Consider the following 12007-nt stretch of genomic DNA (forward strand, 5'->3'; position numbering starts at 1 on the left):
TGTTGGACTTTAACCTGGTGTTGTAAGACTTCTTCCTGTTCTGATGGAATACAGCCCGGCAGAGAGATGGTGCTTTCAGTACATCATCCCAATTAGCCCGCCTTTCTTTGCAATCTCAGCCAATGAGTGTGAGCCCAAACTGCAATGAAGTTATTGTTTTCATGCAAAGCGAGCACACACACGCATACACACATACACAGACCCAGGCTGGGTTCAAATCCGATCAATAAGGGCTGGTTTAGCTCAGTGGGATAGACAGCTGGTTTGTGATGTGTTGCGTTATGCTTCTTCATGTAGCATAAGCTGTTTCCTTGATATATACCCTGACAAAGGAAGGTTCAGACTTGGAGATAGGTTTAACACATTTATTGAACAGTTAACAATTTTCCTACTTGAGTTCGACTCTACTGCTGATCTTACTATAGTAACTCAGTCTAACTAACCAGTCTGCTCTAATCCACTTGGTGGGTGTGATGCTTCCTGATCTTCCCCTTTCTCTCTGAGTGTCCCCTATGGAAAGAAAAAGAGCATGTGTGCCCTGTCCTTTTATATGGGTCGACCCCTTGTGATAGTGTCACTTCTGGGTGTGTCTTGACTGCCCATTGGTCGTGTCCTATCTTACTGACCTATTGGTTGAATGTCTGTGTGTTATGATGTCTCTGGTGCTCCCTCTAGTGTTTATTTAGTCCCAGTGTATTTACATTAACCCATTGTGTATTTACAGTATCCTAGTGTTTCTACATTAACCCCTTGTGTATTTACAGTGATGCATATCACCACATCTCCCCTTTTTTCGTGTTACATATTTTCTGTTCAGTGTTAAAGAAAATTGAACAAAATAGGTAGATAAGTGATGACAGGTACAAATCATGATGAGTGATGATGACACAATTAGTCCAAATCATATGTATGAGTCCTAAGTTCATGAATTAATATGGTCGAGTGGCTTTCTTGTTTTCTTGGTGAGTTGGTGATGTTGATGGTGGCATGTTCTTGTGAACGCAGTCAGTGTCCCTGTGCTTAAGGAACCAAGAAGTGGTCAAATCACTTTGTTGTCTGATTTGGACTCTTTTTTTCTTTCGATGCTTGTTGTAGCGATGTATGTAATCTGTGTCGTCCTGCCATGGTATGTCATTGTACTGAGCTGAGCAATAACAGTGTCCCGCATTTGCAGATTTGTACCATGTCGTACCAGTCGTAGTTCCATTGTTGTTGTTTTTGTCGTGCTTGTTGTCGACGTTGTTGCCTCTGGTACGCTTCTTGATGTTGTCATCGTTGTTAGATTTGTAGGTTCTGTTGTGTTTGTTGCGCTCAACGACCACCCTCTGTGGATAATACAAGTCCTTCACACAGTTACTTGTGTCAGCGTCCTTTGTGGTATCTGCTGTATCCTTGAGCGCGCCGTCGCTGAGTCCACGGCACTTCCCATCTTGAGTCATGTCCGGCTTACCTGAATCAGCTTTGGCTTGTCGATGCTCCTCATCCGGAGTCATTTCAGGTTCACTTGAGTCAGCTGAGATTTTGTGATGCTCTCCGTCCGGAGTCAAGACATTCAGGAATGCATTTGCTTGTGGAGAGGCTCGAGCGAATGAGGTTTGAGTTAACATGATGTCACCGGAGTCACCAGTAGTCTCACTGTGATCCTCGAGTGCCTCTGTACACACTAGCTGAGGTCTGTCACATTGCACACCTGGTATGGGAAGTGGGATGCTGTCGTCACTTGTCGCACATACAGTGGGTAGAGCCTCAGTGTCTTCTTCAATTGAGCTGGGTAGACTGTCAGAGTTTTCTTCTGGTGTATCAAATAATCTGGGTAGACTGTCATAGTCGCTTTGTTGTTCACGTGAGCGTGGTAGACTGTCATAGTCGCTTTGTTGTTCACGTGAGTGTGGCAGACTGCCATAGTCTTCTTGCTGTTCACTTGAGGTTGCTGGACCTTCATGGTCTTGTTCATACAAGGACTGCGCTCTGGAGTCTTGTGTTCCTTCCATCATGGAGTTTGTCCACGAGCTCGCTGTGGAGGCTTGTGTCACTCTCTCTGTGGAGTCTTGCAGCGTTCCCTGTGTGGAATCATGCATTGGTCTCGCTGTGGAGACTGTCATCCCTTTCTGTGTGGAGGCTGGGACCCTTTGTGGTGCATGGACCACACTCTGTGTGGCAGCAGGCCGCTCTCTGTGGGCTTGTACCGCTCTCTGTCTCCTGGCGTCAGGCTGCAGCATAATCCTGCACCCACGATTCGGGATGTCATATATGCTGGGCTGAGGATTCCCCAATCCGAAGAACTCGTCCATATCTGTGTCGGATTCTTCACTGTACAACATATCACAATGCAGTTCGTATTTGGCACTGGGGTCGCCATCTCCAAAGATGAAACGTCTGAGTCGTAGCCTTCAAGGACCATATTACCACTTTTTGTGTCGGAGCTGTCATTGTGCTCACGATGTCCAAAGAAGTAATTAACATCTGAGTCGTTGTTGTCAAGGACTAAATCATCTCTTAGGGCAGTGCTAACTGCTAGTTGCAGGGTTCTGAGGAGGTTACTTTCAGCTACTGGTCGAAGTTCAGGCATTGTGCAGTCGTTCCAGGTGAAAGAACTGTGTTTTACGGCTTTAATTTTTTTTTCTTTAAGTGGGCGTGGCCCAGGGCCTCTGATGTCATGATGCTGGTGACGTAGAGCGTAGGTGGATTGCGCAGATCGTTTCTCCTTTACTGTGCGGCTTCTCGCGTATGCGCAAAACACTGTTTTGCCGTTTTGCTTCTTTTGGGGAACTGTGCATATGTGGCTCCTTTCTCAATATGGCTGCCAATCAAAACTGCCCCAATACCCACAACGCGATTCTCCCCCCCCCCCCCCCCCCCCCCCCGAAACCAGCGCCGCGAGAATCATGCTGGGCCGTTGGCGATGATGCAGATGAAGGCCAGCAGCACGGGTTGAATTCCCAAATCAGCTGCGAATTCTGAATTCTCCCTCAGTGTACCCGAACAGGCACCGGAATATGGCAACTAGGAGCTTTCACAGTAACTTCATTGCAGTGTTAATGTAAGCTTACTTGTGACAATAAATCATTATTTATTTATTTATTTATTTAAAAAATCTGGGATTTAAAGTCTATGGATGACCATAAAACCATTGTCGATTGTTATAAAAACCCCTCTAGTTCACTAATGCCCTTTAGGGAAGGGAATCTGCCATCATTACCAGGTCTGGCCTACATGTGACTCCAGACCTGCAGCAATGTGGTTGACTCTTAAAAAATGCAAGCCAGGGCAGCGGTAGCACAGGAGGTAGCAATGTTGCTTCACTGTTCCAGGGTCCCAGTTTCAACTCCCATTTGAATCACTGTCTGTGCGGAGTCTGCACGTTCTCCCCATGTCTGGGTGGGTTTCCTCCAGGTGCTCCAGTTTCCTCCCACAAGTCCCGAAAGACGTGCTGTTTGGTGAATTGGACATTCTGAATTCTCCCTCTGTGAACCCGAACAGGCGCCGGAATGTGGCGACCAGGAACGTTTCACAGTAACTTCATTGCAGTGTTAATGTAAGCCTACTTGTGACAATAAGTCACAAGATTATTTTAAAAAAGCTTTGGGATGGGCAGTAAATGCTGGCCCAGCCAGCAACGCCCACATCCAGGAATGAATTTTTGAAAAAACACACGCACACTTGCCAGTGCAGTCACTGTGGGGAGCAAAGAGCAGCAGACACTCTTGTAATTCTTCTTCCAGTCCACCATCTACCCTGACAGAAAATAAAGATGAGGCTGAGACGGCCCAGATCTCACCATCTGTTATCCTTGACAAAATGCATCCTGAGTTGAGAGAATGTATAAAACAAAATTATTTCAATGAAATATATGATTAAATTTAGATCAGTTGCAAATGAAAATAAGAAAATCCTACATTCTCATTTTTACAACGCAAAAGTAGATAAAACCGAGCCGTGATAACAAGGCGCACGCTGCTCAGCCATTTGTTCCCAGAGTTGTAGGAACTCTGATTGTGATCCCATCATTGTTGGGGATGACAGTTGAAGCATTATAGCAGAATAAAGGCAGCTCAAACCAACACACTGCCTTATCTGTTGGAGAATTGATTCATCGTTATTCCAAGGTCAGTTATTACAGGGTGGAAAAGGAAAAGAAAGACATGCATGTGTATCCTGTTTAATAAGGACACTGGGAGTCCACACCAAGTAAAATAAAGAAACACAATTTTATTTACAGCACTATACACTGTCTGGCAAAACATTAACGGGTTCCTGTTCTGCTTGATTCCTTACTGGTTGACCTTTTATGCAGAGGTTAATAAAGATCCCCGGCCCCGAGCTCGAACTCCGAAGGACCACGGCAAAGATAATCATTCCCAGCCCATAGGCCCCGTGCCGGCTGTTATTGCTTATCAAATTGCTCAGAAATGTTTCTGATTGCTTCACATATGAGGAGGAGCAGCAATGGTTTAAATGTAGGTGTTGCAGAGCAAGATTCCACAATCAGCAACAAAATGAATGACCACTGCTCTAAATAATAACGTACTGCCGAACAAGTGGATAATCTGGTCATTGTCCCTTTAAGGGAAACACAGCAGAGTAAGGGTCACCTGGCTTGTACGACCAATCAGGACTCAAGAGTGTGGAATCACCCCATGGTGAAAAAGGGTCCTAGGCAGGCAGCATTTTGGAGACTGGCTACAGCCATGAGGCTGCTCTATAGTTCTTATTAATAAATACCTTTTGTGTTTACTAATATTGGGTGCAATTCAGTGGACAAAAGTTAAAGTCTGCTTTTGGGCAAGCATCATGTCTACTGCGTTGGCAATATCATAGCCCATATTCAATGGCACTTAGTGCCGAAAGTGAGCCCCACAAAAATCTCAACGTTACTCTCTCCATCAGCGTCTGGTCTGTTGGACTAGCGCCTCAGATGCTCATTGCTAACAAAGGGGAGCTGCTTTTAAATTCTCCTCGAACTCGGTAGAATCTGAAACATGTTCCATCAACATTTTAAACTGCTTTCCAGGCGGCATGGTAATGCAGTGGTTAGCACTGCTGCCTCACGGCGGCGAGGACCCGGGTTCGATCACAGCCCTGGGACACTGTCCGTGTGGAGTTTGCACATTCTCCCCGTGTCTGCGTGGGTCTCGCCCCCCCACAACCCAAGGATGTGCAGGGTAGGTGGATTGGTCACGCTAAATCGCCCCTTAATTGGAAAAAAAATAATTGTGTACTCTAAATTTATTCTAAAAATGTTTTTAAAATAAACTCCTTTCCCTATCTTCACTACTCCTATTTGTAACAACCGCTACTTCTTACCTTCTGGGCTGGACTTCACCTTTAACTTGTCGAAATTGAAGGGGCTCGAGAACTTTGGAAACCTATTCATGGAGGGGCGGTTGACCGGCTTCAGAGAGTTAGCGGACAAATTTCAGCTGCCCAACTCTAGTCTTTCTCGCTACTTTGAACTTTACGATTTCACCCGGATGGCTTTCCCTTCCTTTCCTCTGGCTTCACCTTCCACCTTACTGCAGAGGATTCTTTCCTTGGCTAGGCCAGGTAGGGGTCTACCTCAGTCCTATAAGGCCTCATTCTCTCATCCGATCCCTCCCGACTGGACGGGGCGAGGGCAAAATGGGAGAATGAGTTGGGCCAAATACTCACTAGCCAGGCTTGGAGAGAGGCCCACATCCTAAAGTGCCTGGTTGAGCTTATTTCAGTTCAAGGTGCTACATAGGACACACTTGACCAAGGCAAGGAGGAGTGTTTTTTTTTCAAATGTTGGGAACAGATGTGACCGCTGTTCGCTTGCCCCTGCAGATCACACACATATGTTTTGGTCCTGCCCCAGATAAGTCACCGTCTCCATTTGAATTACTCCCATGTCCGCTGGTGGGCATATTTGGGGTTTCGGGGACACTGGCCGTTCACCCTGGGGTAGAGGCGGAAGTTATCGCCTTGGCCTCAATGATAGCCAGAGGCAGATACTGCTAGGTTGGAATCTTGCACTGCATCTTGTGCCTCTGGCTGGTTAGGAGACTTGATGGCCTTCTTGTATTTAAAGAAAATTAAATTCACCATCGGGGGTTCAGTGGCGAGAGTCTACCGTTTATTTCCTTTTTCAACGATCTAGGCACCATCAACTGTTTGGGATTTTAGGTAGGATATAGAGTTTAAGTTAGTTACCTTTTCTTTGTATTATTTGCATTCCTGTGTTTTTGTTGGTTGTTTCTTAATATGTAAAGCGTTAATAAACATACTTCTGAAAAAAACATTCCGAGACATCTGCATTCCTGGGTGCATCATCGGCATTAAATATTTGGATTTGGATTTGTCACGTGTACCCAGGTACAGTGAAAAGTATTGTTCTGCGTGCCGCTCAGACAGATCATTCGTCAATGAAAAGAAAATACATAGGGCAAACATAAAATACACAATGTACATAAAATACACAATATAAATACATAGACACAGGCAGCAGGTGAAGCATACAGGAGAGAAGATGTGTGAAGAGATCAGTTCAATCCATAAGAGGGTTGTTTAGGTGCCTGGTCACAGCGGAGAAGAAGCTGTTTTTCAATCTGTTAGTGCATGCTCTCAGACGTTTCTATCTCCTGCCACGTGGAAGAAGTTGGAAGGAGTGAATAAGCCGGGTGGGAGGGGTCTTTGATTATGCTGCCCGCCTTCCCCAGGCAGCGGGAGGTGTAAACAGGTCAATGGATGGGAGTTTGTGTGATGGGCTGGGCTGTGTTCAATTGTTCCACAATTGATGCTTGTGCCTTCAGCTGCCGACAAGCTAAATGTTGGAATTCCTGGTCCTTCGACAGGTGCCTCATTCTGCCCGCTTCAAACCTATCTCTTTTGCCAACTTTATGACCACCTGTCCTAAAATCCCCTTATGCAGTTTGTCAAAGCTTTGTTTGATGCCGTCGCCTGTGAAGTGCCTGGGGCAGTTTTGCTACATTAAGGGCGCTATGCAAATGTAAGTTTTTATCGTTGCCAATTTTCCTCCCCTCATAAGCTCAAAGAAAACTATAGCATTTTTATTCTTCATTAGCCTCATCGTTCAGACAATCCAACTGTAGTCACATTGTCCCAGACAACATTTTCCAATGTCATTAGTTCCCAAAAGATATTAGATGAAGGAGCTGTCACCCGGGATGAAAGTTCTGGGATGTGAAATATTGTCCTCCACAGAAGTGACAGGAATTCTTTTCGATAAAAACTCACAAATTGGACAGTTTCCAAGTGCACACATTTCACGAGCCATTGCTGAGATTATGATGCAAATCTTGAAAGCACTCATGTTATATTCCGTTCTGCCAGTTTAATGGCAGTATTGAAAATAAACAGGCTAATTCTCCACTAAAATAGCAGTGAGGGAGTTGGCAGGAGAATGGTAAACAGCAACCGCTACGATCCAGTTTCTGCACTGCGCCCCAAACTGCAGTTGTTTTTTTGTAAATAGTACGTGTGACTGATTTTGAAAGAAAAGATCAGTCTTGCATTTATAGAACATCTTTCAAACCTTGGGTTGATACCCCAAGTGGTTTCACAACCATTGAAGGCAAAGCCGTAATGCAGTAAAAGCAGCAGCCAATTTGTGCACAGCAAGACCACACAAAGACCAATCAATAAATTACAAACTAGTCTTCATTTTCAGTGCTCATTTGAGGGTTAAACATCGGACCACACAGCCATATAACCAGGTGTCAAGAAGATGGTGCAAGAGACTACTTCAGTGGCGCAATCATTAAACTTAATTAAACTTAATGTGGGCAACTTGCATGGAACGTACACTTTAGTTTGCAACTTCATGCCTTTCCTATTTTAGTAATCTCCTCCAGCCTGACAACCTCTGAGATCTCTGCGCTCCAATTCTGACCTTTTGTACTTCATTGAATCGCATTGTTTGACTATTTGCTCTCGAGCTTCCAGCTGCCTTGGCCCAATCTCCCTTTCTGTGATGCTCCTTGAAATGTAATTTGACCAACTTTTTGGCCGCCAGTCTGAAGATCATATGTGGTTGGTTATGCTCCTCTAAAGTGAAATGGAGTGGGTTACGAAAGCTGAGGCAATATATACATGCACATTGTTGTTGCTATAAATGGCCACCCACCGTTTCCCCCTGCCAAGACCATCCCCCTCCCACCCAGCATTGCAATGTTTTTATAACAACTAGCTAACATGGTCTGCTGCCATTCTAGTTGGTAGTGCTAATTAGGAGATAATGGGAATCATTGGGTGGGATTTAATGGCAGCACTACAAAGCCCATCCACCCACTGGAGAACCTGCGACAAGCCCACCACAGCCATTAGGAGGTGGTAGTGTACTGGTATTGTCACTGGGCTAGTGATCCAGAGACCCAGGGTTATGCTCTGGGGATCCGGGTTTGAATCCCATCACGGCAGAAGGAGTCAATAGAATCTGGAAATAGGTTTAACCGTGGAATCTAAACGGAGCAGACCAGTTGGCGAAACAGACATTCAAGAGCTTGGAGATCCCATCAAACAGGGGCATCTCAATCAGTGATTGACTGACAGCTCAGGAGGCTGAACCTTCTCTCCATTATGGAAGATCCAGGAGGATGTTTTGCTTTGAGACACACCAGACTAGGTAGGCACAACCTTGTCAGTAAAGCACAAGAAGCAGTAATTTTTGGATTAGCTGGTTTGAATGTGCTTTTCCTTCAAAGCGTGAGTTACATGTTGTGTTTTCGTCATTGCTTAGAACCCAGAGCAACAGAAACAGATCTCATTGTGAAAACTGCCCAGCTCATTTGCTTATTTGATGTGAAATAAATCAGCTTTGTTGGTTTATCAATTGTGTCGCACCTCATTAGAGTGCTCCGCGGTCCAACATCCGGGGATTAGAGTGGGTGAAGACAAAATGTTCTGAAAATCTTTTGTGACACGAAATCATGTACGCATCATAACGCAAAGTGACAATGTTACTGCAGCACGAGGGATCGGAGGTTGATAGCGTTTTTCATGATCTGCAGTAAAATGCAAATACTTCTTTGCCATTTCAAATCGCTGGAATGATATGACATCAGGTGGGTGGAAACACTGGCATTCCTTCAGTTAGCATCAAGGCCAAAGTGACCTCAGCGTTTCAGCATTCAAAGCAGTGAGTGAATGCAATATAGACTGAAGCCGATACTAACATCAGAACACAGGCTTTTGGGATCCTGTCCATGTGAATTGAAGAAAGGGACTATGGAGAGGGGGGGAGCAGAGGTTAGTAAAACATTGCAAAGTGCCAAATTCCATGAATGAAAAGTCAGAATCCTGTTAAAAGGTTACCATCCATGACCTTCTATAAATACAAGAGAAGGTACACAGGATTTATGAGCAGGGGTTTGGCCCTTCAAGCCTGCTCCACCATTCGATAAGATCATGGCTGATCTGATTGCTGTCTGAACTCCACTTTCCTGCCTGCGCCCATAAGCAACGTCTCCCTTATCTGCCAAAAATCTACTTATCTTAACATTGAATAAATTCAATGACCCAGATTCCACTGCTTTCCTGGGAAGAGTAAAATAACTCTCCTCGTGTTTGATGATTACCCATTTAAGGGCAACACAGCAGAGTAAAGGTCACCTGGTCTGAGTGACTAAACAGGACTCACCCCATAGTGAGAGGCTCCTGGGCAGAGGTGTTATGGGAGCAAGCTACAGCCAGGAGGCTGCTGGTTTCATATTAATAAATAACCTTTGCATTCATTAATAAAGTCTGTGACAGCACATCTTTACAACTGGTGACAAAGACAAATTATCCTGACACTGCCTCTGGCCCAGCATCTGTAAGTATCCTGATTTAATCAAAGTTTTAAAGAAAAAGTACTCACCAGAATGCCTCTTGGCAAATAGATCCAATTGACTGCTACACGGAGGACTACACACTATACTCTGAGCCTTGGATATTATTTCCAAGCAAACAAAATAGGAGAGGAGGTGAAATGCAAAGCAATTCTCCTAAACGTTCGAGGAACTCGGACATTTAACCTTATTCACAGTCATTCTGCCACAGTCGCACTGGTCTCCAAATCATTTATTGAGCTTGTGGATTTAGTGAAGGCTCAATTGCAATCTCAAACCATCAGTCATATTCCAGAGATTCAACTTTAATCCAAGGCTGAGAGACTCACGCAAATGGATCTTGACTTACATTGCTAAGCTGAAGCAATTATCGCAGTATTGTGATTATTGAGCCACCCTAAACGACATGTTACGGTATAGGTTAGTCTGTGGCGTGAACAACGATGCTATTCAACGCAAATTGCATGCAGAGGTCGACATAAATGTTAACTGAACAACGAACTTGAAAAGCATGGAAAGCATTGAAAAAGGTCCACACGAGCTGCAGATTGCACAAAATGGTGCAATTCACCAATGAGGGCAGGAACTTGCAGCCTGACATGGCACCAAACTGCTGGAGCAGCTGCGAGGCAGGAAACAATTTCAGCCACCAATGAAGGGACAGCCCAGTGTCATGGGAATGTACCTTTAAGAAATGGGTGTTTATCAAATAGCTGCAGTGATGTCATTGTGTGGGTGCAGCTGAGTTGTGTCTCTGGCTTTTACTTATGTTTTGAGCTGGAAGCTATTTGTGGCTGTGTTTTACTTTCGTTTTAGGCTGTTGAAAGCTGAATTCAGACAAGGAAGGTTAATTTTGTCTCGCTGTATGCGAAAAGGTGTCCAGATCACTTGATAATTTAAAAGTGATACCTGTCTTGTGTAAAGAATTGGTACCTACTGCTTTGTTAAAATGGGGGTTCGGCTTATGGATGTTGTTAGGAAAGTTATTACGGGTTACATCTCAAGTACTGTATCTGTGGGGGGTAATTGTGTTGTTGGTTGCTAAAATGTTTACTGTGTGTTTATAAAATGTTAACTGAACTCAGAGTAAACATTGTTTTGTTTAAAAATACTTAAGGTCTCTGATGCATCACACCTGGAAAATAGGCCCTTGTGCTCCTAGTAACCAAAATCTATTAAAAGTTGTAGGTCAGGTAAACTCCATGACATACTTTGGAGTTTTTAAAACCGTGGCCCATATAAAATGGCAATCAGTCAGTAATGTTTTAGATGGAAAGTTACCGCTGTGGAGATAACTCTACTCCTGAATCATGTTAGTTTAAGCAGACTGAGTGTTTTCTTTTGTCACATTTGATAAAGCAGTGCAGAACTAAGTCAAGATTGCCGAGTAATCGATCAACCAAGATGTTATAAGTATACAATGTGGAAGAGCTTAGAACCAGTGAGTATGGTATTCACTTGCTGTTTAATCTAAAAACAGGCAAGATCGACTCTATTACAGTAATTCTTCCGGTAAATGGGAAGCCTCTTCAGATGAGAGTGCATAGAGTGGGGAGTCTTTTGAGGAGGGTAGGAGTTCAAGGTCAGCAATCTGACTGACTGAAGGGATACCCTAATAATTGAGGCAACTGGATGTCAAAGATCCTCACTTGCGTTCTCTTCTCTATGGTGAAGCTCACACTACTCCCACTAGGTTGCTCCTGGACTCATGGCTCTCATAACAGAGATGCCAGCAAGGTGGGCACCTGCCATTCAATCTGTGCTGTTTGCCATTGGCAGCAGTCAGAGGCAGGAATGAAGGGAGGTGTACATCTCCACAGTTTGTTTTCTATAAATTTAGAATACCCAATTACTTTTTTCCAATTAAGGGGCAATTTAGTGTGGCCAATCTATCAAACACCTTTGGGTTGTGGGGGTAAAACCCACGCAGACACGGAGGGAATATGCAAACTCCACACAGATAGTGACACAAGTTCGGGATTGAACCTGGGTCCTCAGTGCCTTAAGCAGCAGTGCTAACCACTGGGCCATCGTGCCGCCCCTCTCCCCAGACCCAGTTGGCGAAGGACAGCCAACTTAAGATGACAGACCTTCATCCTCCCTCTGGAATGGTTATGGCTGGCAAGGGATTATGTGGTTAGACTTTCTCAGCGGCCATGGCAAAGGTCTGTATATAGGACGACAGTGGAGACAAGTGGAAA

Source organism: Scyliorhinus canicula, chromosome 14 (assembly GCF_902713615.1).
Source record: "Scyliorhinus canicula chromosome 14, sScyCan1.1, whole genome shotgun sequence".
NCBI classification, from domain to species: domain Eukaryota; kingdom Metazoa; phylum Chordata; class Chondrichthyes; order Carcharhiniformes; family Scyliorhinidae; genus Scyliorhinus; species Scyliorhinus canicula.